At 37.1% G+C, this 24,916-nt stretch overlaps 2 pseudogenes; one reads left to right on the forward strand and one right to left on the reverse strand.

Annotated features, from left to right (window-relative positions):
• The first annotated feature begins 6,044 nt into the window (after positions 1 to 6,044).
• Positions 6,045 to 7,606, forward strand: LOC130457284 (60S acidic ribosomal protein P0-like; annotated as a pseudogene).
• A 10,200-nt stretch (positions 7,607 to 17,806) lies between these two features.
• On the reverse strand, positions 17,807 to 18,721 carry LOC100032526 (protein TFG-like; annotated as a pseudogene).
• Between the last annotated feature and the right edge of the window lie 6,195 nt (positions 18,722 to 24,916).

The raw sequence follows: 24,916 nt of genomic DNA on the forward strand, positions 1-24,916 counted from the left end.
GCTTTGCTGCAGCCCTTCCTAAATCCTGTTTCCCTGAGTAGGGTGGAGATTGTAGTTTCCAAGACCTGATTCTGTTATTCCAAGTATCTCTATTGTTATTGATCAGGAAATACCTAAATCCCATCTTCTAAAGAATAGTTTGAATAGGGTTGAGTAGTTTTGAAATTCACACCAGGGGTCTATGTCTACCTGATGGCTACCCTCACAAGGTTTAGCTGGCTTGTGGAGGTCGTTGCCTGGGGTGTGGCTGCTGCCGCGTGCTAGCAGCTACTAGGAGCCACAAGTGAGAGCTGGGTGTCAGGTGAGGGTCAGAGGCTGGAGAGCTGCCCTAGGAGGGCATGACAAGCCCTCCATACCAAAGATATTACTCCTCCCTGAGTACCCCATACACCCCAATCATTTAATAAATCCCTTAAAATAGAATATTTTTCATTATTGAGATTTTCAATTATACATTCCCACATGATGATTAATGTGGGGGCTAGTCTCCCCAATTTGATAACTTAAGGTAATCAACTTTTAAATTACAATAATTTGGGGCATAAAAGGAAATGATGTCAAGAATATCCTACACAGCAAAACTGAATATAACTCTTCAAGGAAAAACATGATATTTGATGAAATAGAGGACATTAAAGCATTCCTAATGAAAAGACCAAAGTTGAATAGAAAATTTGACTTTTAAATATAAGGCTCAAGAGCAGCATCCAAAGGTTAAACATAAAGGTGAAATCATAAGATACAATAATGTTAAACTATTTACATTTACATATGGGAAGATGATTCATATAACTTCAAAACATACATAGTCCCTTGGTAATAGAAATTTATCTTGTCCAAAATAAAAATTAATGGAAAGTGGATAAAAGAAAGATGGAACTGATAAAAGTGGGAGCAGAAAAAAGAAGGCAATCATTAAAAGCAAAAAAGACTTAAGAGAAAGAGACAGATAGACTGAGATTGAAAGTCACAAAGATATATGTTTGTGTGTGAGTGTGTACGTAGCAGAGGCAGAGGAAGAGACAGGGAGAAGGATAAAGGACAAAGGACCACAAGAAAAAATGATAGAGGGAAAATGCATAGTTGATAATAACAGTGAATGCTGAATGGATGAATTCATTTATAACATGGAAACAGAATAGGTTAAAAAACAGAATTCAACAATGGGATTTTACAAAAAACACACTCAAAACAGAAGCAGACAGTAAAAATAAGGGATTATAGAAGAATCTATTATGGTTCAGCTGATTCAAAAAAGGTAGGAATATCCATCATGAACTCAAACAAAACAAAAACAAGAACAGACGTTAAAAGGGATTAGCAGGGGAAAATACATATTCCTGAAAGTTACCATAGACAATGCAGCAATATCAATACTAAATACGTATGCACCAAATAACACAGTATCCAAATTCTTAAAAAAAATAAAGGAAATAAAGGAGCAAATAGATGGCAAAAGATTACTGAAAGGGGACCTCAACTTCCCCCACTCAGAGTTAAATAACCCTAGCCATTAAATAAACAAAAAAGAAGTTAAGAAATGAATAGAACCTTAGAAAAGTTAGATATGGTAGATTCCTAGAGAAAACTGAATGAGAATAGAAAAGAGTATACCTGTTAATGGCACCTTCACAAAAAAATAATCATGCACTAAGTAAAAAAAAAATTAAAAAACGTTACAACCAAGTGCAGAAATACAGAAAAATTAAATATACCATGTTCAGACTATAATCCAATAAAAAGCCCCATTTTATAAAGGGTTTTGGAAGCACAAATTAAAGTCCTTATCTGAACCTTATTTTCTTTGTCTTTAAAATGAGTGAATTTGAATTAATGGTCTTTTCCACCTCTAGTTTGCTGATGCTAGAATCATATGAATCTGAATCTCAATTCTCCATACTTCTCAAAAGAATTTCTTTTTTTTCTTATTTTTCTGAGAGCAATATCTGACTTTGACATTTTTATTTATCACTATCCACAGAAATTTAGAGATCATAGAAGAGCCCAGGAGTTGAATCCTTGGATATAATGGTTAAGTGTTTATAATGTAAGGTTTTATGTTGGATAGGGAGAAAAAGGGTATGAAAGGGCAATGAATTCCCTACTTTTATAGAGCTCATGATCTGCCAATTAATGTATTCTATTTCTTTTGTGTCATTTTGCCCTTCTGAGTTGTTCAAATGTGTGTAGTTAAGTTTTTGTCCATGAATATACCTTTTTGGAGATATTACCCTCTCCAAGTTTTCTCCATAATTCATCAATTTTGTTAAAAGTCAATTTTTCCACTTTAGGATTTTGCTCAGTTTTGTACCTTATGATATTTTTGAGTTACTTTTTCATTTTCTTTTTGATTCCTCTTATTACATTATTTTATTTTATGCCAAATACTATGTGACTTATTTGAGTTTGTTAATCAATTAGTTGTCTCTTCTTGCTGAATGGAAACATTTTTCTTTATTTCTGGAGTATAACAATTTTATTTATGGGTGTTTTATAGATAATATTTCTCCTGGTGGTGACAAATTATTTCTATTTTAACATTGCCTTCTAGTTCTAATACTTATGGACAATTTTATTCTGTCATTCCTTGAAATATGGTACACAGGGTTTGTTTCATTTTTATGTATTTTGAAAAAAAATCTTTCTTGATGTCCTTCATCTGGTTGTAAGGGGGAAAATGGGTTAATTTTAAAAGGGTTGGATTGGATTATTTAAGAGTGTACTCACCAGGAATTTAATTTATTCCAAAGAGGTTCCTTTACAATATATTTACAAAATATACAAAGAGTGAAGTAAGAAAATCAGAGAGAGAATAGGATGAGATATCTAGCTTAAACACTAAGTAATTTACTCCCAGGAAGGGATAGTTAGTTCTTGGGCCTCAGCAAAGCTGAGGACCTGGGGAAATCTCTCTCAAGAGATTTCCTGAGGTTAGTTTTTTCAGAAAATCCAGTAGTTAAGAGTTAGCTTTTCACTCACCATGTGACAGTTCAAAGGAAGAGATTTTAGAAAAGCCTCACCAGGAACAGGGTCTCAGGTCCAGCCTTTACTCCAAAAAATGAAGAATTGTCTCTAGTCTCCCCTTCCAAAGAATGAAGAACTGCTAGCAGAACCCATTCAGGAAGCTGTAACTCCCTTTAAAGATACTTTCTCCATTATACACAGAGACCAATACACTGTGGGGCAATCAAAAAAGTAATGGACTTCTCCATTAGTGGCAATGCAGTGGTCCTGAACAACTTGGAGGAATCTATGAGAAACAACATTATCCACATTCAGAGGAGAAACTGCAGAGTAGAAACATAGAAGAAAAATAACTGCTTGAATACATGGGTTGAGAGGATATGGCTGGGGATGTAGACTCTAAATGAACATCCTAATGCAAACACCAACAACATGGAAACAGCTTCTGATTAAGGACACATGTAATACCCAATGAAATTGCGCATCAGCTGTGGGAAGGATGGGGGGAGAGGAGGGAGGGAAATGATGTGATCCTTCTAACCAAGGAATAATGTTCTAAACTGACTAAATAAATTAATTCAAAAACTGTAAAAAAAAAATAAAGACACTTTCTCTTGCATCATTTCCTGTGCCTTCCCCTAATTCTATTTCTACCAATCACAGTTGAAATCCTGCTTTAGGACTGTCTAAGAGGCAGTCAGTTGATTTTGAATCATCACCCACTATCACACACATGGGTCACAGACCTCCCACTTCATGATTAAGTAGGATGTTTGCACTTTTGGTGATTAAATCGAAAAATGGGCAGATCTCCATATTCAACTTTTAAGTAGGGTGTTTACACTTTTGGTGATTAAAATATAAAAACAGGCAGGGGTTACAATTTTAATCTTCACAATCAGGGGAGAATTAATTTTAATCTTCAATCTTCACATGGCTGAACTGTTGCCTTGCTACTTAGAGATTATGCAATGCAGTGGATAAAAAGTATATTTGCTTTGTTATCAGGAAATCTGATGTGAAGCATTCAATAACTGAATGAATCTGGATAGATCATTTAACTTCTCACTTGTTGGACATTATTCCTAAGGGCTTTTCCAGGTTTAAACTCAAAAGTCAACCTGTTTTCCATGTTATGGTAGGAGTAGGATGAGGGGATAGAGTAGGAAATGAATTGTAACCAGGGTTTTAAATTGCATTTTCTTACTTTGATAGCCTATCTCAAATCTTGAAAACCTCTCCTTTCATACTGCAGTAATACTAATTGTGTTAGTGCAATATCATAGAGTGATACAACTACTCTTGTGCAAACAACAGAATGTTCTTTCACTATTGCTTCAGTAAGATTCATCACACTAAAGGTGACAATATCCAGAATACTCCTACTAATAGGCAATACGTGCTGTTATGGCACATAGCTAATTAAAACTATTGAATACATGGAAAGAAAATGGAAAACAATATCAATATCTAGCAAGTACAAATAGTAGAAAACTTGGATGCTTCTGCCACTCAATTAAAGATAACACAAAATTAATCTGTGAAATGAAATCTGAAAAAAATGAATTAAAAGTCCTTGATGCCCATAATTAACACTAACAGTAAAAGCCAAATTTCAAGGTCCTATCAGATATGAAAACATACATAAGTCTAAACTAACAACTCAAAATTAATTAAAAAATTATTAGTCAGGCTTGATATTCAAATTAATTTAAAAAGAAGGAAAAACAATCACTGACTACAGAAGATATAAAAAATTTTCTGATTGTTAATATGGTAATAAGAAATATGACAAAGTTCAAAAGCATCAAACATAAATATAGAAGTGACTCTGAATAATTTCATAAGCTGATGAATAATAGTTGAAGAATAAGAATATCTAAAAACAATAGTGTAAAGAAAAACAAGTTTAAAAGTTTTAAAAACTATTAATGATACAATGATAATCTATGTACCTGTTGAAAGAGTTGTTGGATTTAGAATGTGCAGGGAAACTTTTAAAAATATAAAGTTGACAAGAAAATTTGTTTACTTGAATAAACATTTTATAAGACTTCTTTTAACTTTTTTAAATAGGGTCATATGAGAAAATAAAAAGAATTAATTTGTTAATTTAAAAAATGAAAGTTTGAAGAGGTTCTATGTCACATATTCCTTCTAATGCCATCACCATATTAATTTTGCTCACTTATTTATTTATTTGTTATAATAGATCACTAAGGAGCGGGGACAAATTAGAAATCTTTGTAATGCTTTAATTAAAAATACATTTAAAAATACTTCCATGGTAAGCATAGTGGCAGTCTAGATGCAGGCCACTTCCTCTCCCCAGCACACACCGATGTAGACTACCTCAAAAGTCCTTAAAAATCATTTTCAGAAGAACGGAGGAACTGTACAGTAGGGCACAGTATTGAAGGTACGTGGGATTTGGGCATTTCCACACTATAAGAGGGTGAAAAAGCTCCCACCCAAACATGAGCCGATCCACCCTCCCCCACCCCACCTATGGAGCCAGAGCCAGCGTGTGTCAGAACCAGCAAGTGAGTGAGGGGCACCTCTAGGTCCTTTGGAGCTGACTAGGACTGCTGGGGACCTACCCCTGAAAGCAGCTAGACTAGAAACCCAGGCACTCGAGGGAGCACAGACCTTAGGTGCTCAGCGTAAATGTGCACCAGAACCAGCAAGCAAGCTTCATCTCAACTTTTCAGGAGAGAAGAAATCAGTTGGGCATCTTCACCTAGATCCCTCAGGCTCAGGCTCCCATGTGACCATTGGTCACACACCACTCCCAATCATTCCTAAGATTTGCATTTCTCAGTTTTTTGCAACAGTTTTGCAAATTGCAAACCTTTTTATCCTTTATCACAATATGAAGTCTCTTTTGAAAAGTCACAAAAATGGTAAGTGGCAGAATTGGAAACAGATGTCAATATTCTCCTTTATCTAACTGCACTATTTTATACCAATTTAGTTTGTAGTGTTGAGTCTTCTTTTGAAGCAGGCACCTTATTGTCCCTGGGGAGAAATCCCATCTGCATCTTAACCCTGAGTAGACTCTCTGGATAGTATCAGCCCACATGGCAAGAGGACTTCACTATGAGAAGTTCTGCATTGTTGTAGGCTATTAGGCTTTATGGGGAAAGATTCATGAATCTACATAAAGATTACTGTCATGGATTTGACAGCAGAGGGGGAGATAACAAGACAGCTGACTTGAAATGCCCCAAGGGACTGGAACTTGAGCTTTTAAAGAGCTATTTAAATCTACTTTCTTTCTGAGCTTTGGCACCATGCATTTCAAATTTTTCATGGCTATGATATATCCTGTGTGGTTTTAACTAATATGTTGGATAGAATAAAACTCTTTAAATTAATTTAGTTGAAAACATTTCATATTTATACAAGAACCTGCTGAAAAGATCTCCTTCCTGCCTCTTTCCATATGTAATCACTTCATAAATTCTTAAACTGTTTTATGAAAGGAGCTGCAGAGAAAATCAAACCTATTCTTGCTAATTAAAAAATATATCAATTCTTTACAGTCAAAATATGAAACTGAATATTAGGATTACCTTACTGAACTTTTATGGGTTTGTTGTTGCCACATTTGGAATTTTATTTAAGGATAATTTAAAAATCAACATTTGATTAATTAGGATCACTTATCATCAAAATGGCTTGGATTTTTTGTCATCTACACAAAACCAATATGTGAATAAACTTGGATGCTGTCACCTTGAACCTTATTTTTTAAACCTTAGCATATTTGGAATAAAAGTAGTTTTTCATATGTTTCATATAACATGCAAAATACACCACATATGCAGATATATTTATGATGATATGATATGGTGACTCTTTGTATAAGTGGCATTATCTTTAAATTCCAGGTGACAATTTCTGAAGCACCTTCAAGTTACCCAGGAAAATAGAGCTACCTGGAAATCCAATTACTTTCATTAGATAATCCAAGTTTTGAATACTTGTCCAAAATGTTTCATTGTTGGAGGAGACAACATGAGTTCCAAGCCTATGCAATGGATATCTCTCTATGGGAAGGTCATAGCACTGATGGGGAAAAACATTTTCTTGCAAAAAGCCATGTGTGGCTCTGAAACAAACCAGTTACCTCATATCTGAGGTAATGTGGGCTTTGTGTTCATCAAGGAAGACATGCCTAAGATTAGAGATATGCAACCTCTCTCTCTCTCTCTCTCTCTCTCTATATATATATATATATATATATATATATGTATATATATATATATATATATACATATATATATATATATGTATATATCAATAATATGCAATTAATTGCCAACTGTTGTCCATACAGTGTCTTTATTCTATGTGATGTCACTGGACCTGCCTAGTATACTGGTTTAGATCTCAAGAGAACTTCTTTCTACAAGAATTTCAGTATCACTGCCAAGATTTCCAGGGGTACCATTGGAATCTTGAATGATGTACAACTGGTTAAGATGGGATACAAAGTGGGGCCCAGTAAGGCCATGCTATTAAAAATGCTGAACAACTTCCATTCTCCTTTGGGTTGGTAATTTAGCAGATATTTGCCAATGGCATCATCTACAACCTGAAGTTGGAGATGTTATGGAAGAGAAGAGAGCATCTATAATGTGTTATTATTAAAATACTCTGGAGACCACATTATTTTATAATGTTCATTAGTAAAAGTTAGGAGAAAAATCATGTGATCACCTGGATTCTCCTAATTAATCTCAGTTTTCCATGGTTACCATAGTCCCTCAGCCAAAAATATGTTGTACCAGAAAGAGTCCCTAGCCCCTCAGTGCATAAAGCCACATTCCAAGTTTATCCCATCTCCTTTCTTATAAAGCCAATTTCACCATATCTCCTGGGACTCTCCAGTTGAACAGACTTATCCTCAATCTGAATGCCAAGAATAATGAAAGGTCTTAAGCCAGCCCCTTCTGAGTAGCCAGATAGCCATGAGGTGCCCAGTCAAAGAGTGGGGCTGATACTGACTAAAAATGGGGTTTCAAATGGAATAATGCATTACAATTTGTATTAAATTCACACAATTGCCAGTGTCTAAATTAAGTTTTGTTCTGAGAAGTCACAAAGATTGAGAAAAATACATAAGTCAATTGACATGCCCCTTACAGAGATTGTCATTGAGAAAGAGATGGGTGGGTATACATGCACAAATGACTAAGGTGAAGATGATAATACATGAGCCCCAAACTATCCACAACTTGTTTCTTCTGAATATGATTGCTAGATATTCAATTTTGGAAGATGGAACGACACAAAGTGAATATTTTTAAAATGTACATTTGAGGAGCAGAGTCAAGATAGTGGATTAGAAGCAAAAGTCAATTCCTCTGCGAAAATCCTTCCATATGGATAAAAAAAAACAAAGCACTTTGAGGGGGACAGAAAGCCAAATGCAACAACAGGATGGATCTGGGGGATCCTCCTGCTCAATTCAACTTAAAAGGTACACAGAGAAGGTTGAATTTTGAGGTTTAAGAAGAAGAAAGAAGGATGGTCCCAGGATCCCACCCTGACCTACAGTACTGAGTCTCTGTTGGTTGGTGGGATCTCAGGGACAGGGCTCTAGCCTGAAGGGAGTACCTTGCTACCATAGCTACTTGAGGTTCAGGGATCTAACCACAGCTTTCAGGAAAGTAGCCTGAGGAGAGGGGCTTGAGTGGAGGGCAGCCTGGTTACAGCATTCAGCCACCACTCCTTCATCTTGGGCCCATACCTCAGGAGGTTTTGGCCTCAAGGCACATTCAGCTCTGCAGAACAGCTCAACTGGCTTAATGTAGTCTATCAATACTAAGGATAAGAAGCCCCCAGAGGACAGAAAAGCTCAATCTCTAACATGCCCACCACCACCACCACTGGGCTGAGACCCATGGTAAGAATCCTACTGACTGGGATCCTATGGTGAGGGCTGAAACTGTGACAGAGTACCTTGGTCCAACCACAGGAAGCATAGGACTGTGACCAGACAACTTGCAGGGAGGTGGATGTCAGAGAGGAAGACCAGGTAACTACCTTCAGGCTCCACACCTTCAGTGTACTTTCCTTCTTAGAATCAATACTTCGTATTGGTTCTAAGGCAGAGGAGTGGTAAAGGCTAGGCAATGGGAGTCAAGTGATTTGCCAAGGGTCACACAATTAGGAAGTGTCTGAGGCCAGATTTGAACTCAGGCCCTCCCAACTCTGGGCCTGGCTCTTAATCCACTGAGCCACCCAGCTACCCCAAACACCTTCAGTTTTACCTTAAGCTTCTGCTGGAATCTGGAGAATATCTGACCTCAGGTCAACTCTATCAGACTAATCCAGTTTATAAGTACAGCAAAGAAGAAGCTCCTTCAAAGCAGAAAAGCCTAAACCCACAGATCCAGAAAATAAACAGAGGAGCCAGAATATAGCAAATAATGAGGGGGAAAGAAGAAAAAAAATATGAATTACAACAGAAAAAGAAAATACAATTAACAGCTTCTATTTAGTTAATGAAAAAAGGACAAATGGAATAGAGGAGGACCAAGGAATTCCAAGCAAAATTTAGGAACTCCAGGGAATTAGACTCAGGCTTTGGAGAAGAGCTAAAAACACAATTCAAAAAACAATTAAGAAAGGTTAAAGAAAATTGGTAAAAGAACTTAAAAAATCAAAATAGGTCATCTGGAAACAGATAGGCACATGAACTAAAAGAAGAAAATTGCTTAAAAACCAGAATTGACGAGCTTGAAAAGGAGGCAAAGAAAATAAAAGGTAATCTACAAGGAAAAATATATCCAAATGAAAGGGAGGATCAAAAATCCTGGGAAAAAATTCAGTCTTTAAAAATTAGAATTAAACAACTAAAATCAAATGACTTCATAAGGCAGCAAGAGTCTATACAGCAATCTCAAAAGAATGAAAAAATTGAGGAAAATATGAAACACCTCATTGATAAAACAACAGACTTGGAAAATAGATCCAGGATAGACAATTTAAGAATTATTGGCCTTTAGGAAAATCATGACAAAAGAAAAACACTGGACATCATTTTACAGGAAATTATCCCAGAAAACTGCCTTGACATTCTTGAATAAGAGGTTAAAGTAGAGATTAGAAGAATCCACAGATGACCTCCTGCATTAAAGCCCCAATAGAAAATGTCCAGGAATGATATAGACAAGTTCAAGAACTTCTAGACAAAGGAAAAGATACTACAAACTGATAGAAAGAAACAATTCAGATATCATCAAGTCACAGTCAGGATTATACAGGACTTGGCTGTACCTACACTGAAGGACCAGCAGGCATGGAATATGATATTCAGGTATAGGAATATATATGAGGGGGTAAAAGGGAGAGAACCCTGGAGTTGATGTTAGAAAAGATAAAGGAACAAAACCCTTCCAAGAAACTTCCCTCCTCGATAGGACAGATTTCTCTCTCAATTAGATTTTCAGTAGAGAATGTAATAATAACTAGGTTAACAGGGGGTTTTCCTAGATAAAGTTATTTAGCCACTAGTCTTGATGGATTGACTGGTTGGCTTGTAGGGTAACCTCCTTCTTTCTGATAGAGAGACAATGTCTGCCCTGACAGTTTTGAATGTAATGGCTGTGGAGAATCAAGCAGGAGTCTGACAAAGAAATGACACTGAAGGAAAAAAAAGTGGGTTTTTTTTTTGTTTTTTGTTTTTGTTTTTTTGTCAGGGGTTGGTTTATGCCTGACTTTTCCTCAATGTTCCACTTGGTCAACATGAGTTAGATGAGAATCAATAGCAATCACCCCAAGGTTTGACAAAACTTACCCTTAAGAAAATATCTTCATCTGAAAAGCCTTTCCCCCCTTAATGATATCTTTTTTTTGTAATTTTATAATATTTTATTTGATCATTTCCAAGCATTATTCATTAAAGACAAAGATCATTTTCTTTTCCTCCCCCCACCCCACCCTTAGCCGATGCGTGATTCCACTGGGTATCACATGTGTTCTTTATTCGAACCCATTGTCATGTTGTTAGTATTTTCATTAGAGTGTTCGTTTAGAGTCTCTCATCTGTCATGTCCCCTCAACTGCTGTAGTCAGGCACCTGCTTTTCCTCGGTATTTCTACTCCCACAGTTTGTCCTCTGCTAATGAATAGTGTTTTTTCTCCTAGATCCCTGAAGATTGTTCAGGGACATTACACATCTACTAATGGACGAGTCCATTACGTTCAATTATACCACAGTGTATTAGTCTCTGTGTACAATGTTCTCCTGGTTCTGCTCTTCTCACTCTGCATCACTTCCCAGAGGTCCTTCCAGTATCCATGGAATTCCACCACTTTATTATTCCTTTTTGCACAATAGTATTCCATCACCAACATATACCACAATTTCTTCAGCCATTCCCCAATTGATGGGCATCCCCTCGTTTTCCAATTTTTGGCCACCACAAAGAGCCCAGCTATGAATATTCTTGTAGAAGGCTTTTTCTCAAGACTTCCGGTTAAGATGGCGGCTTAGAGAAAGCGAAAGTTCAGATCTCCGGAAAACCCTTCCCGACCAATCTCAAACTATAAGCTCCTAAGCTGCCAAAATTCAAAACGATCAACAGCACAGACCCTGGGAACCCTCCTCCTGGACCTGGACCTGGATCAAAAGGTACAGCTCCCCTCAAAAGCCAGAACCCGAGATCCCTCCGACCTAAGGGGTAGGAGCACAGAGTCCAAGGCTCCCGGAAGCCGCAGCCCAGCCGGGATCAGAGAGCAGGGTCCTCAGAACAACAACCCTCAGGGCCTTCTATCCAAGTCCCAGTGAAAGTCACTGCCTGGAACAAGACAGCCTCACGGGCTGGATCCTGCTATCCAAGTCTCAGTGAAAGTCCCTGCCCTCGGAACTTGGGTTAGCTGCAGCCCATCCCCCTGCAGGCCGACAAAACAGCCTCACGGCCAGCAATTCTGAAGGCAACTTCCGGAAAGCAACGTGGTCCGACCCTTCCATTCCAGATCCAGTGAGGCATATTCAGTTTAACCCAGGGAAAGCTCATAGAACCATCTGCCCAGGACTAAAGCCTCTGAACACCAGACAGAGATAAGAAAAGCTAATCCTTCACATTCAGAGATGGATAACTCCACAGAAGCACAGAAGCCCCAAAATACCAAGAAAAATAAGAAGAAAGGGGTGACTTTGGACACATTCTATGGAGCCAAAATACAAAATACAGAGCAGATAGAAGATAATATATAATGCTCCAAATCCTTCCAAAGGAAATGGAAACTCTCCACAAACCTATGAAGAATTTGAATCAGAAATGACCAAAAAGATGGAAGCCTTCTGGGAGGAAAAGTTGGAAATAATGCAAAAGAAATTCACGCATCTACAAAACCGGTAAGATGAAACTGAAAAGGAAAACCAGGCTTTAAAGGCCAGAATCAGGCAGCTGGAAGACAACGATCGTGTAAAAGAGCAAGAATTAATAAAGCAAAGCCAAAATACCAAGAAATTAGAAGAGAACATAAAATATCTCACCGACAAGGTGATAGATCTGGAAAATAGAGGGAGAAGGGATAATTTAAGAATAATTGGACTCCCAGAAAAGCCAGAAATAAACACCAAACTGGACATGGTGATACAAGATATAATCAAAGAAAATTGACCAGAGATTCTAGAACAAGGGGGCAATACAGCCACTGACAGAGCTCACAGAACACCTTCTACACTAAACCCCCAAAAGACAACTCCCAGGAATGTAATTGCCAAATTCCAAAGCTATCAAACAAAAGAAAAAATCCTACAGGAAGCCAGAAAAAGACAATTTAGATATAAAGGAATGCCAATCAGGGTCACACAAGACCTTGCAAGTTCTACTCTGAATGATCGTAAGGCATGGAACATGATCTTCAGAAAGGCAAGAGAGCTGGGTCTCCAACCAAGAATCAGCTACCCAGCAAAACTGACTATATACTTCCAAGGGAAAGTATGGGCATTCAACAAAATAGAAGACTTCCAACTTTTTGCAAAGAAAAGACCAGAGCTCTGTGGAAAGTTTGATACCGAAAATCAAGGAGCAAGGAATACCTGAAAAGGTAAATATTAAGGAAAGGGGAAAATGTTATCTTCTTCTTTTAATCAAACTCTCTTCTATAAGGACTACATTTATATCAATCTATGTATACTAATATGTGGGGAAAATGTAATGTATAAATAGGGGGTAAAGAAAGACCAAATAGAATAATCATTCTCACACAAAGATTCACATGGGAAGGGGAGGGGAAGAAAACTCCTATAAGAAGGAGAGGAAGGGGGGGGGGTTACTTAAACCTCATTCTCAGGGAAAACAACTCTGAGAGGGAAAAACATCCAGATCCATTGGGAACTTGAATTCTATCTTACCCAACAAGGGTAAGGAGAAGGGAAAACCAAGGGGGGAGGGGGAGAGGGAGAACAAAAAGGGAGGGAAAGAGAGGGGGGAGGGGGAGGGAACAAAAACGGAGGGACTAAAAAGGGAAACATCAAGGGAGGGGACAAGGGGGACTGTTTCAAAGTAAATCACTGGACTAAAAGGTAGAGCCAAAGAAGAAAAGGCTAGAATTAGGGAAGGCAATCAAAATACCAGGGAGTCCACAAATGACAGTCATAACTTTGAACGTGAATGGGATGAACTCACCCATAAAACGTAGACGAATAGCAGAATGGATTAGAATCCAAAACCCTACCATATGTTGTCTTCAAGAAACACATATGAGGCAGGCTGATTCCCACAAGGTCAGAATTAAAGGATGGAGTAAGACCTTCTGTGCTTCAACTGACAGAAAGAAGGCAGGAGAGGTAAACATAATATCTGATGAAGTCAAAGCAAAAATAGACCTGATCAAAACGGATAGGGAAGGTAATTATATTTTGTTGAAAGGGACTTTAGATAATGAGGAAATATCACTAATCAACATGTATGCACCAAATGATATAGCACCCAAATTTCTAATGGAGAAACTAGGAGAATAGAAGGAAGAAATAGACAGTAAAACCATATTAGTGGGAGACTTAAACCAACCATTATCAAATTTAGATAAATCAAACCAAAAAATAAATAAAAAAGAGGTGAATGAAGTGAATGAAATCTTAGAAAAATTAGAATTAATAGACATATGGAGAAAAATAAATAGGGATAAAAAGGAATACACCTTCTTCTCAGCACCACATGGCACAATCACAAAAATTGACCATATATTAGGTCACAGAAACATAGCACACAAATGCAGAAAAGCAGAAATGATAAATGCAGTCTTCTCAGATCACAAGGCAATAAAAATAATGATCAGTAAAGGTACATGGAAAACCAAATCAAAAACTAATTGAAAATTAAACAATATAATACTCCAAAATCATTTAGTTAGAGAAGAAATAATAGAAACAATTAATAATTTTATCGAGGAAAATGACAATGGCAAAACATCCTTTGAAACCTTTTGGGATGCAGCCAAAGCAGTAATCAGAGGTAAATTCATATCCCTGAATGCTTATATTAACAAACAAGGGAGAGCAGAGATCAATTAATTGGAAATGCAAATGAAAAAACAGGAAAGCGATCAAATTAAAAACACCCAGCAGAAAACCAAACTAGAAATCCTAAAAATTAAGGGAGAAATTAATAAAATCAAAAGTGATAGAACTATTGATTTAATAAATGAGACAAGAAGCTGGTACTTTGAAAAAACAAACAAAATAGACAAGGTACTGGTCAATCTAATTAAAAAAAGGAAGGAAGAAAAGCAAATTCACAGTATTAAAGATGAAAAGGGGGACAGCACCTCCAATGAAGAGGAAATTAAGGCAATCATTAAAAATTACTTTGCCCAATTATATGGCAATAAATACACCAATTTAGGAGAAATGGATGAATATATACAAAAATACAAACTGCCTAGACTAACAGAAGTGGAAATAGAATTCCTAAATAATCCCATATCAGAAATTGAAATCCAACAAGCCATCAAAGAACTTCCTAAGAAAAAATCCTCAGGGCCTGATGGATTCACCTGTGAATTCTATCAAACATTCAGAGAACAGTTAATCCCAATACTATACAAACTATTTGACATAATAAGCAAAGAGGGAGTTCTACCAAACTCCTTTTACGCCACAAACATGGTACTGATTCCAAAACCAGGCAGGTCAAAAACAGAGAAAGAAAACTATAGGCCAATCTCCCTAATGAATATAGATGCAAAAATCTTAAATAGGATACTAGCAAAAAGAATCCAGCAAGTGATCAGAAGGATCATTCACCATGATCAAGTAGGATTCATACCAGGGATGCAGGGCTGGTTCAACATTAGGAAAACCATCCACATAATTGACCACATCAACAAGCAAACTAGCAAGAACCACATGATTATTTCAATAGATGCAGAAAAAGCCTTTGATAAAATACAACACCCATTCCTATTAAAAACACTATAAAGCATAGGAATAGAAGGGTCATTCCTAAAAATAATAAACAGTATATATCTAAAACCAACAGCTAATATCATCTGCAACGGGGATAAACTAGATGCACTCTCAATAAGATCAGGAGTGAAACAAGGATGCCCATTATCACCTCTACTCTTTGACATTGTACTAGAAACACTAGCAGTAGCAATTAGAGAAGATAAAGGAATTGAAGGCATCAAAATAGGCAAGGAGGAGACCAAGTTATCACTCTTTGCGGATGACATGATGGTCTACTTAAAGAATCCTAGAGATTCAACCAAAAAGCTAATTGAAATAATCAACAACTTTAGCAAAGTTGCAGGATACAAAATAAACCCACATAAATCATCAGCTTTTCTATATATCTCCAACACAGCTCAGCAGCAAGAACTAGAAAAAGAAATCCCATTCAAAACCACCTTAGACAAAATAAAATACCTAGGAATCTACCTCCCAAGACAAACACAGGAACTATATGAACACAACTACAAAACACTCGCCACACAACTAAAACTAGACTTGAACAAATGGAAAAACATTAACTGCTCATGGATAGGACGAGCCAATATAATAAAAATGACCATCCTACCCAAACTTATTTATCTATTTAGTGCCATACCCATTGAACTACCAAAATACTTCTTCACTGATTTAGAAAAAACCATAACAAAGTTCATTTGGAAGAACAAAAGATCAAGGATATCCAGGGAAATAATGAAAAAAAAAACACATATGATGGGGGCCTTGCAGTTCCTGACCTAAAACTATATTACAAAGCAGCAGTAATCAAAACAATTTGGTACTGGCTAAGAAACAGAAAGGAAGATCAGTGGAATAGACTGGGGGAAAGCGACCTCAGCAAGACAGTATACGATAAACCCAAAGATCCCAGCTTTTGGGACAAAAATCCACTATTCGATAAAAACTGCTGGGAAAATTGGAAGACAGTGTGGGAGAGACTAGGAATAGATCAACACCTCACACCCTACACCAAGATAAATTCAAAATGGGTGAGTGACTTAAACATAAAGAAGGAAACCATAAGTAAATTGGGTAAACACAGAATAGTATACATGTCAGACCTTTGGGAGGGGAAAGGCTTTAAAACCAAGCAAGATATAGAAAGAATCACAAAATGTAAAATAAATAATTTTGACTACATCAAACTAAAAAGCTTTTGTACAAACAAAACCAATATAACTAAAATCAGAAGGGAAACAACAAATTGGGAAAAAAATCTTCATAGAAACCTCTGACAAAGGTTTAATTACTCATATTTATAATGAGCTAAATCAATTGTACAAAAAATCAAGCCATTCTCCAATTGATAAATGAGCAAGGGAAATGGATAGGCAGTTCTCAGATAAAGAAATCAAAACTATTAACAAGCACATGAAGAAGTGTTCTAAATCCCTTATAATCAGAGAGATGCAAATCAAAACAACTCTGAGGTATCACCTCACACCTAGCAGATTGGCTAACATAACAGCAAAGGAAAGTAATGAATGCTGGAGGGGATGTGGCAAAGTAGGGACATTAATTCATTGGTGCTGGAGCTGTGAACTGATCCAACCATTCTGGAGGGCAATTTGGAACTATGCCCAAAGGGCGACAAAAGAATATCTACCCTTTGACCCAGCCATAGCACTGCTGGGTCTGTACCCCAAAGAGATAATGGACACAAAGACTTGTACAAAAATATTCATAGCTGCGCTCTGTGGTGGCCCAAAACTGGAAAACGAGGGGATGCCCATCAATTGGGGAATGGCTGAACAAACTGTGGTATATGTTGGTGATGGAATACTATTGTGCTAAAAGGAATAATAAAGTGGAGAAGTTCCATGGAGACTGGAACAACCTCCAGGAAGTGATGCAGAGCGAGAGGAGCAGAACCAGGAGAACATTGTACACAGAGACTAATACACTGTGGTATAATTGAACGTAATGGACTTCTCCATTAGTGGCGGTGTAATGTCCCTGAACAACTTGCAGGGATCCAGGAGAAAAAAAACACCATTCATAAGCAAAGGATAAACTATGGGAGTGGAAACACCGAGAAAAAGCAACTGCCTGAATACAGAAGTTGAGGGGACATGACAGAGGATAGACTCTAAATGAACACTCTAATGCAAATACTATCAACAAAGCAATGGGTTCAAATCAAGAAAACATCTAATGCCCAGTCGACTTACGCGTCGGCTATGGGGGGTGGGGGGGAAGAAAAGAAAATGATCTATGTCTTTAACGAATAATGCTTGGAAATGATCAAATAAAATATATTTTAAAAAAAAGAAGGCTTTTTCTCTATTATCTCTTTGAGGTACAGACCCAACAGTGCTATGGCTGGATCAAAGTGTAGACATTCTTTTGTCTCCCTTTGGGCATACTTCCAAATTGACCTCCAGAATGGTTGGATCAGTTCACAACTCCACCAGCAATGAATTAATGTCTGAACAATAACCATATTGCTGTGGAGGCTGAGCCTGGCGCTGCTGAGTACCATAGCTGGCCTTCTGTGGGTATTGTTGATACATCTGACCTGTGTTTGTGCTCCTGTATATGGTGGCTGCTGTGGCTGAAAGCTGGTGGATGAGCTGCAGATGAGGAGGATGCAATGCTATCTGGTGTTCCAGAACGTTCTTCTGCAGGAGCACTGGGTGGACCTGAAACCTGATCATCTGTCAGACCAAATGCTGACATGATGTTTTTGTTAATTTCATCTTGATTTTTTAATGGATCAAAAGCAGGCATACTTGCTGCCATCACTTGGGTAGACTGTTTGCCTGAAGAATTAGAAGTGGCTGGTTTTTCTTCCCTACTATCCACAGTATCATTATCAGGGAGACTTGTAGGAGGTCCAGGTTCAACAGGTGGCTCTAAACAGTCCAAAAGACGATTCACTTTGTTTCGAAGTTCTATCAGTTCTCTTCGGAGATATTTCACCTGACTTGATTCAAGAGGCCTTGGCTGCCCATTAACAAACAGTGTCAGTTTTAATATCCTGCTACACTGAATTACAAATGAAAGATCAGAACTATCAAAAATTGTTATAAGATTTCCATCTTCATCTTTATACTTTATAGTCACTTCATCATTACTCAAAAGTTTTCCCCAGAAAACTCTTAGCATCATCAGCACTAATTCATCATAGGTAATGTCTTCATTATAAATTGGAATTCTCCGAATATCTTCCCCAAGCTGAGCTTTAATAATTAGCTTTCCACTTAAATCCAACTGTCCATTCATTGCGGACTCCAGGATGTTCTACTATACTTTCTCCTTGGGGCCGCAGCCACTGCCGTGCGGGAGCCTCACCTTATCCTCTGGTCCTGTCTGAGCAAAGCGCCAGTGCCGAAGCCGCCACGGCATCAAGGGGGTGGATACCTTCTGTCCCATTCGGCCACCGCCATAAGTCGCCCTCCGGCTCGAGCCCGGCCTCAGCCAATCACTTGGACCCACTGATCCTAGCATGAGCTCGAGTCCTGGACGTGGAAGGCTGGGGGAGGGGAAAGCAGATTCAAATTCTTCATGGGTTTATAGAGAGTTTCCATTTCCTTTGGAAGATTTCGGAGCATTTGCTTGTGTTTCCTCTTCTATCTCCTCTGTATTTTGTATTTTTGCTCCATAAAATGTGTCCAAAGTCGCCCCCTTCTTCTTGTTTTTCTTAGAATTTTGGGGCTTTTGTGCTTATGTGGAGTTTGCCATCTCTATCTGAGTGGGGAGGACTAGCTTTTCTTATCTCTGTCTGGTGTTCAGAGGTTTTAGCCCTAGGCAGATTGTCCCTTCTGTGCAGTTGTTGTTCTGTCTTCCCGGGGAAGCCAGGAATTGCTGGTGTTTCCGTGTTACTGCTCTCCTCAGTTCCCTCCCAATACTTCTCCGTTGCCTTACTTCCAAGCTCTGAGCCTGGCTTGGCCCTTTCCGCGGGGTGTTTGTTTCTGTGCCTTAGTGGGCCAGGAGAGCCAGCACTCTGCGGGGGGAGGGGCTGTGGCTTCCAGGAGCTCTGAGGCCTTGTGATAGGATTAGCTATCCCTGGGTTGAACTGAGTATGCCTTGAGGCAGGGACCTTCTGTGAGACTTGGATGGAGGGATCCAGCCAGGGGGCTGCAGGCTCCCCCTGTCTCTCTCTGTTTCCCTGCTGTCTGGGTGCCCCCGAGACTGGGTCAGGTTGTTTTCAGGAAGTGGTCTTCAGGATAGTCGGCCCTGAGGCTCTGAGGTTCCCTCTGCTGCCTCGGACTCAGCGCATTGTGTTGGGGGGATGGGTCCTGGGACCTTCCTTCTGCCTACCTCTTAGGTCTGAGTGATCTCGGGTTCTGGCTTTTGGGGGGGCTGTAACTTTTGATCCAGGTCCAGGAGGAGGATTCCCGGGGTCTATGCTGTTGTTCGTTTTGAATTTTGGTGCCTTAGGAGCATATAGTTTGAGTTCGGTAGGGAAGGGTTTCTGGAGATCTGAACTTTAGCTATCTGTAAGCCGCCATCTTGACTGGAAGTCCTCTCAAAAATCCCCTTAATGATATCTTACTGCATCTCTCTAAAGCAAGGTGGTTTAATAAAAAGTTTTGAGGTTGGGAATGGAGAGTGGGAGCAGGAAGTCTTAATCTAATATAAAGGTATTATGGAGTCTCTTCAGTCCAGCCAAGGGCTGAGCCTCCAGTCACAACAGTTTTGATTCCTCTCTTCTTTCTATATGCTAACTTAATCTAAATGAAATGGTTGCCCAGTCTTTCTTCCAGTGTCACAGAGAAAATAAATTATATCAGGCTGACTCAGCAGGCTTTCAGGACTCAGCCCTTCTAGCCACTGTAAATGTTCAGCTATCCCTGTAGTTTGTTTCAGGAGAGACAGTTATAATCCTAGTCTTCAAAGTTCAAGGGAAGGTTGGGAAAATCCTCAGGTAATCAGGATTCAAATCCTGAGGCAGAGAATCATCTTCTTCTCCCTCAAAGTTCAGAAAACAACTCTCCTCTTCAGTTCTTTTCCCAGTGATCTTTCTGTTTCTTCCAACTGCCACTCCTCTCCATCAAAGTCTCTCTCTTTAATGTTCCAAAGCTTCTCCCTGTGCAAGGCTTACCTTACACTGGAAAGCAAGGGAACTGAGTCTATAGCCAAGAATCAACTACCCAACAAAATTGACTATATTCTGGAAAGGAAAAATATGGTCATTTAATAAAATAGAAGATTTCTAAGCATTCCTGAAGAAAAGACCAGACTTAAGCAGAAAATTTGATGCCCAAATACAGAACTCAAGAGAATCACCAAAAGGTATCTAAGAAAGGAAAAAAAAAATAAAGGGACCCAATAAGTTCAAATTATTTGTACTCCTCTATGAAATGATGATATGGGTAACTCTTAAAAATGATTATTATCATTCACATAGCTAGAAGAAGTATTTTTAGTGGGTACAGGATATGAATTTCAGATATAGGTTTATCCTTACAAGGGACAAACTGTGATATGTCAAAAAAAACATAAAATCTAGGGGTTAAAAAGAGGATAATAATAAAAGAAAAGGGAAAAGAGAAAAAATGAGGTAAATTTCAATTTCATAGAGAAGCACATGGGATGGAGACTGGGAAGAAGACCAATATAATGGAAGGATGGAAGAGGTTGGTAAAAGGTAATACTTAAATCTTAAGCTCCTTAGAAGTGATTGAGAGAGGGGAAAAACAATCAGATCCATTTGGGCAGAGAATTGTATTGTGCCCAATAGAGAAGTAGTAGGGTAATAAATGAGCTGGTGGGGAGGGGAGCCATACAAGGGAGGGAGAGATTGGGGGGTTGTTTAAAAGGCACTATAGTAAGAGGGGTATGGTAAAAGGGGCTGGGGTGAGAAGGTAAGTAACATTAGGGAGAAGAAAGGGGGGAGACTGATGAAAAAGTTGGAGGAGAGGGTAAGTGGGATAAGAGAAAAGGCAGAATCAAAGGAGGAAGACAAAATGGAGAGGTTTACACAGACAGTAATCATAACTGAATGTGAATGAGATGAACAGAAAGTAAGCAGGTAGAAGAAATGATTAAAAACTAGAATACTACCATATGTTGTCTACAAGAAACACACTTGAGGCAGGTAGAGATACACAGAGTAAAGCTAAGAGGGTGGAGCAGAATTTACTGGGCTGGAACTGAGACAAAGAAAGAAGGAGTAGGAATTATGATCTCAGAAAAAGCTAAAGCAAAAATAGATCTGATTAAAAAGATAAGAAAGGTAATTACATCTTGATGAAAGACAGTAAAAATAATGAAGAAACATCATACTCAACATACATGCTTCAAATGGTACAGCATTCATATTTCTAAAGGAGAAGCTAAAGGAGCTTAAGGAGGAAATAGATAGTAATACCATACTAATGGAGGACCTCAACCTTCCCCTATCAGAACTATATAAATTGACCAAAAATAAATAAGAAAGAAGTAAGGGAAGTGAATGAAATGTTAGAAAAAAATAGAATTAATAGATATTTGGAAAAAAATAAATACAAATTAAAAGGAATATAGTGTCTTTTCAGCTGTACTTGGCACTATACAAAGATTGACCATATATTAGGGCATAAAAACATTGCAAACAAATGTAGGGAAGCAGAAATAATAAATGCAATTTTTTCAGACCACAATGCAACAAAAATAATAATCAATAAAAGCTTGTGGAAAAGCAGATTTAAGATTAATTGGATACTAAATAATATAATTCTTCAAAACTGGTGGGTCAAAAAACAAATCAAAGAAATAATTACTGATTTCATTGAAGAGAATGACAACAAGGAAACAAATTAAAATCTATGAGATGCAGCCAAAGAAATACTCAGGGGAAAAATTTATATCCCTGAGTGATTATCTCAATAAAACAGAGAGGGAATGGGCATGCAACATAAAAAAAATAGAAAGGGAACAAATTAAAAATAACCAGATAAAAAGTAAATTAGAAATCCTAAAAGTCAAAGGAGAAATGAATAAAATTGAAAGTAAAAGACAATTGAATTAATAAAAAAGCCTAGGATCGGGTACTTTGAAAAAACAAATAAAATAGATAAAGTACTGGTTAATTTAATAAAAAGAAGAAAATCAAATTAATGATATCAAAGATGAAAAGGGTGACCTTACCTCTAATGCTCTAATGAAAATGAAATTAAGTTATTTATAAAGAAATATTTTGTCCAATTATATGATAATAAATATGACAATCTAGGGGAAATGAGTGAATATTTACAAAAGCATAAATTGCCTACATTAACAAAAGGGGAAATAGAATATTCAAACAATCCCATCTCAGAAAAAGAAATTTAACAAAACATCAAGAAAATTCCTAAGAAAAAATCCCCAGGGCCAGATAGATTCATAAGTGGATTGTATCAAATATTGAAAGAATGACTAATCCCAATACTAAACAAAGTAAGCAAAGGAATTTTACCAGTTTTCTTTTATGAAACAAATATGGTACTGATGCAGACCAAAAACAGAGAAAAACACTACAGACCAATCTCCTTAATGGATGTAGATTCAAAAATCTTAAAAAGAATACTACCAAAAAGACTATAGCAAGTTATCATGAAGATTAATCACTATGATCCAGTGTGATTTATATCAGGAATGCAAGAACAGTTGATATTAGGAAAATATCTATGTAACTGACAATATCAATAAGCAGATCAACAGAAATTACATGATTATCTGAATAGATGCAGAAAAAGTCTTTCACTAAATACAACACTCATTCCTATTGAAAATACTAGAAAGTATAGAAATTGATGCCTTTCCTAAAAACAATAAACAGTATAAATTTAAAGCAATCATCAAGTATCATCTGCAAAGTGATAAGTTATCAGCCTTCCCAATAAGATCAGGACTGAAACAAGGATACCTATTACCACTTCTATTATTTAACATTGTACTAGATACTCTATATGTAGCAATTAGAGAAGAAAAAGAAATTGAAGATGTTAAAATAGGCAGTGGGGAGGATAAAGTATCACTCTTTGTAGATGATATGATGCTCTACTTAAAAATCCCTAGAGAACCAACTAAAAAGCTAGTGAAAATAATCAACAACTTTAGCAAAGTTGCAGGATACAAAATAAACCCACATAAGTCATCAGAATTTCTATATATTTCCAACACAATTAAGAAGCAAGAATTAGAATGAGAGACTCCATTTAAAATCCTCCTTGACAATATGAATTATTTAGGAATCAATTTGTCAATATGAATTATTTAGGAATCAATTTGTCATGACAAAGGAATAAACACAACTACAAATTACTCTCCACACAATAAAAATTAGATCTAAATAATTGGAAAAACCATTAATTTCTCATGGGTAGGATGAATGAATATAATAAAATGATATTCTTATCCAAAATAATGTATTTAATCTGTGCCAAACCTATGAAACTACTAAGAAACATTTTATTGAATTAAGAAAAAAATAATAAAGTTCATTTGGAAGAACAAAAGATTAAGAATATCAAGGGAAATAATGGGGAAAGATGGTAGCCTAGTAGTACCAGATCTTAAACTGTTCTATAAAGCAACAGTCATACAAACAATATGATACAAGCTAAGAGTCAGAAGGGAGAATCAATGGAATTGACTTGGGGTAAATGATATCAGCTATTAGTGTATGATAAATGCAAAGATTCCCAACTTTTGGGGAAAGAACCAACTATTTGATAAAAACTGCTGGGAAAATTGGAAAACAGTATGAGAGAGATTTGGTTCAGATCACCATCTCACACCCTATACCATGATAAATTCAGAACAGGTAAATGACTTAAATATTAAGAAGGACATTAAAAGAAAATTAAGTGAGCATAGAATAGTACACTTTTCATATCCATGGGAAAGGAAAGAATCTAAGACCTAGCAAGAGATAGAGAATATTATAAGATATAAAATGAATAATTTTGATTGCATTAAATAAAAAAAAATGTTTTGTTCATATAAAACCAATGCAACCAAAATTAGAAGGGAAGCAACAAATTGGGGAAAATCTTTATAACAAAAACCTCTGATAAAGTTCTAATTTCTCAAATATATAAGAACCAAATCAATTGTACAAAAATAGGAAGCCATTTTCCAATTTGTCAATAGACAAGGGTTATGAATAGTCAGATTTTAGACATAGAAATCAAAACTATCAATAAGAACATGAAAAAGTGTTCTAAATCTTTTATAATTAGAGAAATGCAAATCAAAACACATCTAAGGTACTACCTCACACCTAGAAAATTGCCGAAAATGACAGCAAAGGAAAGTAATAAATGTTAGAGGGGATATGGCAAAATTGGGACATTAATGCATTGCTGGTGGAGTTTTGAATTGATAAAACCATTCAGGAAGGCAATTTGGAATTATGCCCAAAGGGCATTAAAAAAACTTCCTGCCCTTTGATCCAGCCTCACCACTGCTGAATTTGAACTCCAAAGAGATAATAAGGAAAAAAAAATACATGTACAAAATGTTTATAGTTGTGTGAACCTTAAAAATTCCCAGACCCTACTTCAT

Source organism: Monodelphis domestica, chromosome 1 (genome assembly GCF_027887165.1).
Source record: "Monodelphis domestica isolate mMonDom1 chromosome 1, mMonDom1.pri, whole genome shotgun sequence".
NCBI classification, from domain to species: Eukaryota; Metazoa; Chordata; class Mammalia; order Didelphimorphia; family Didelphidae; genus Monodelphis; species Monodelphis domestica.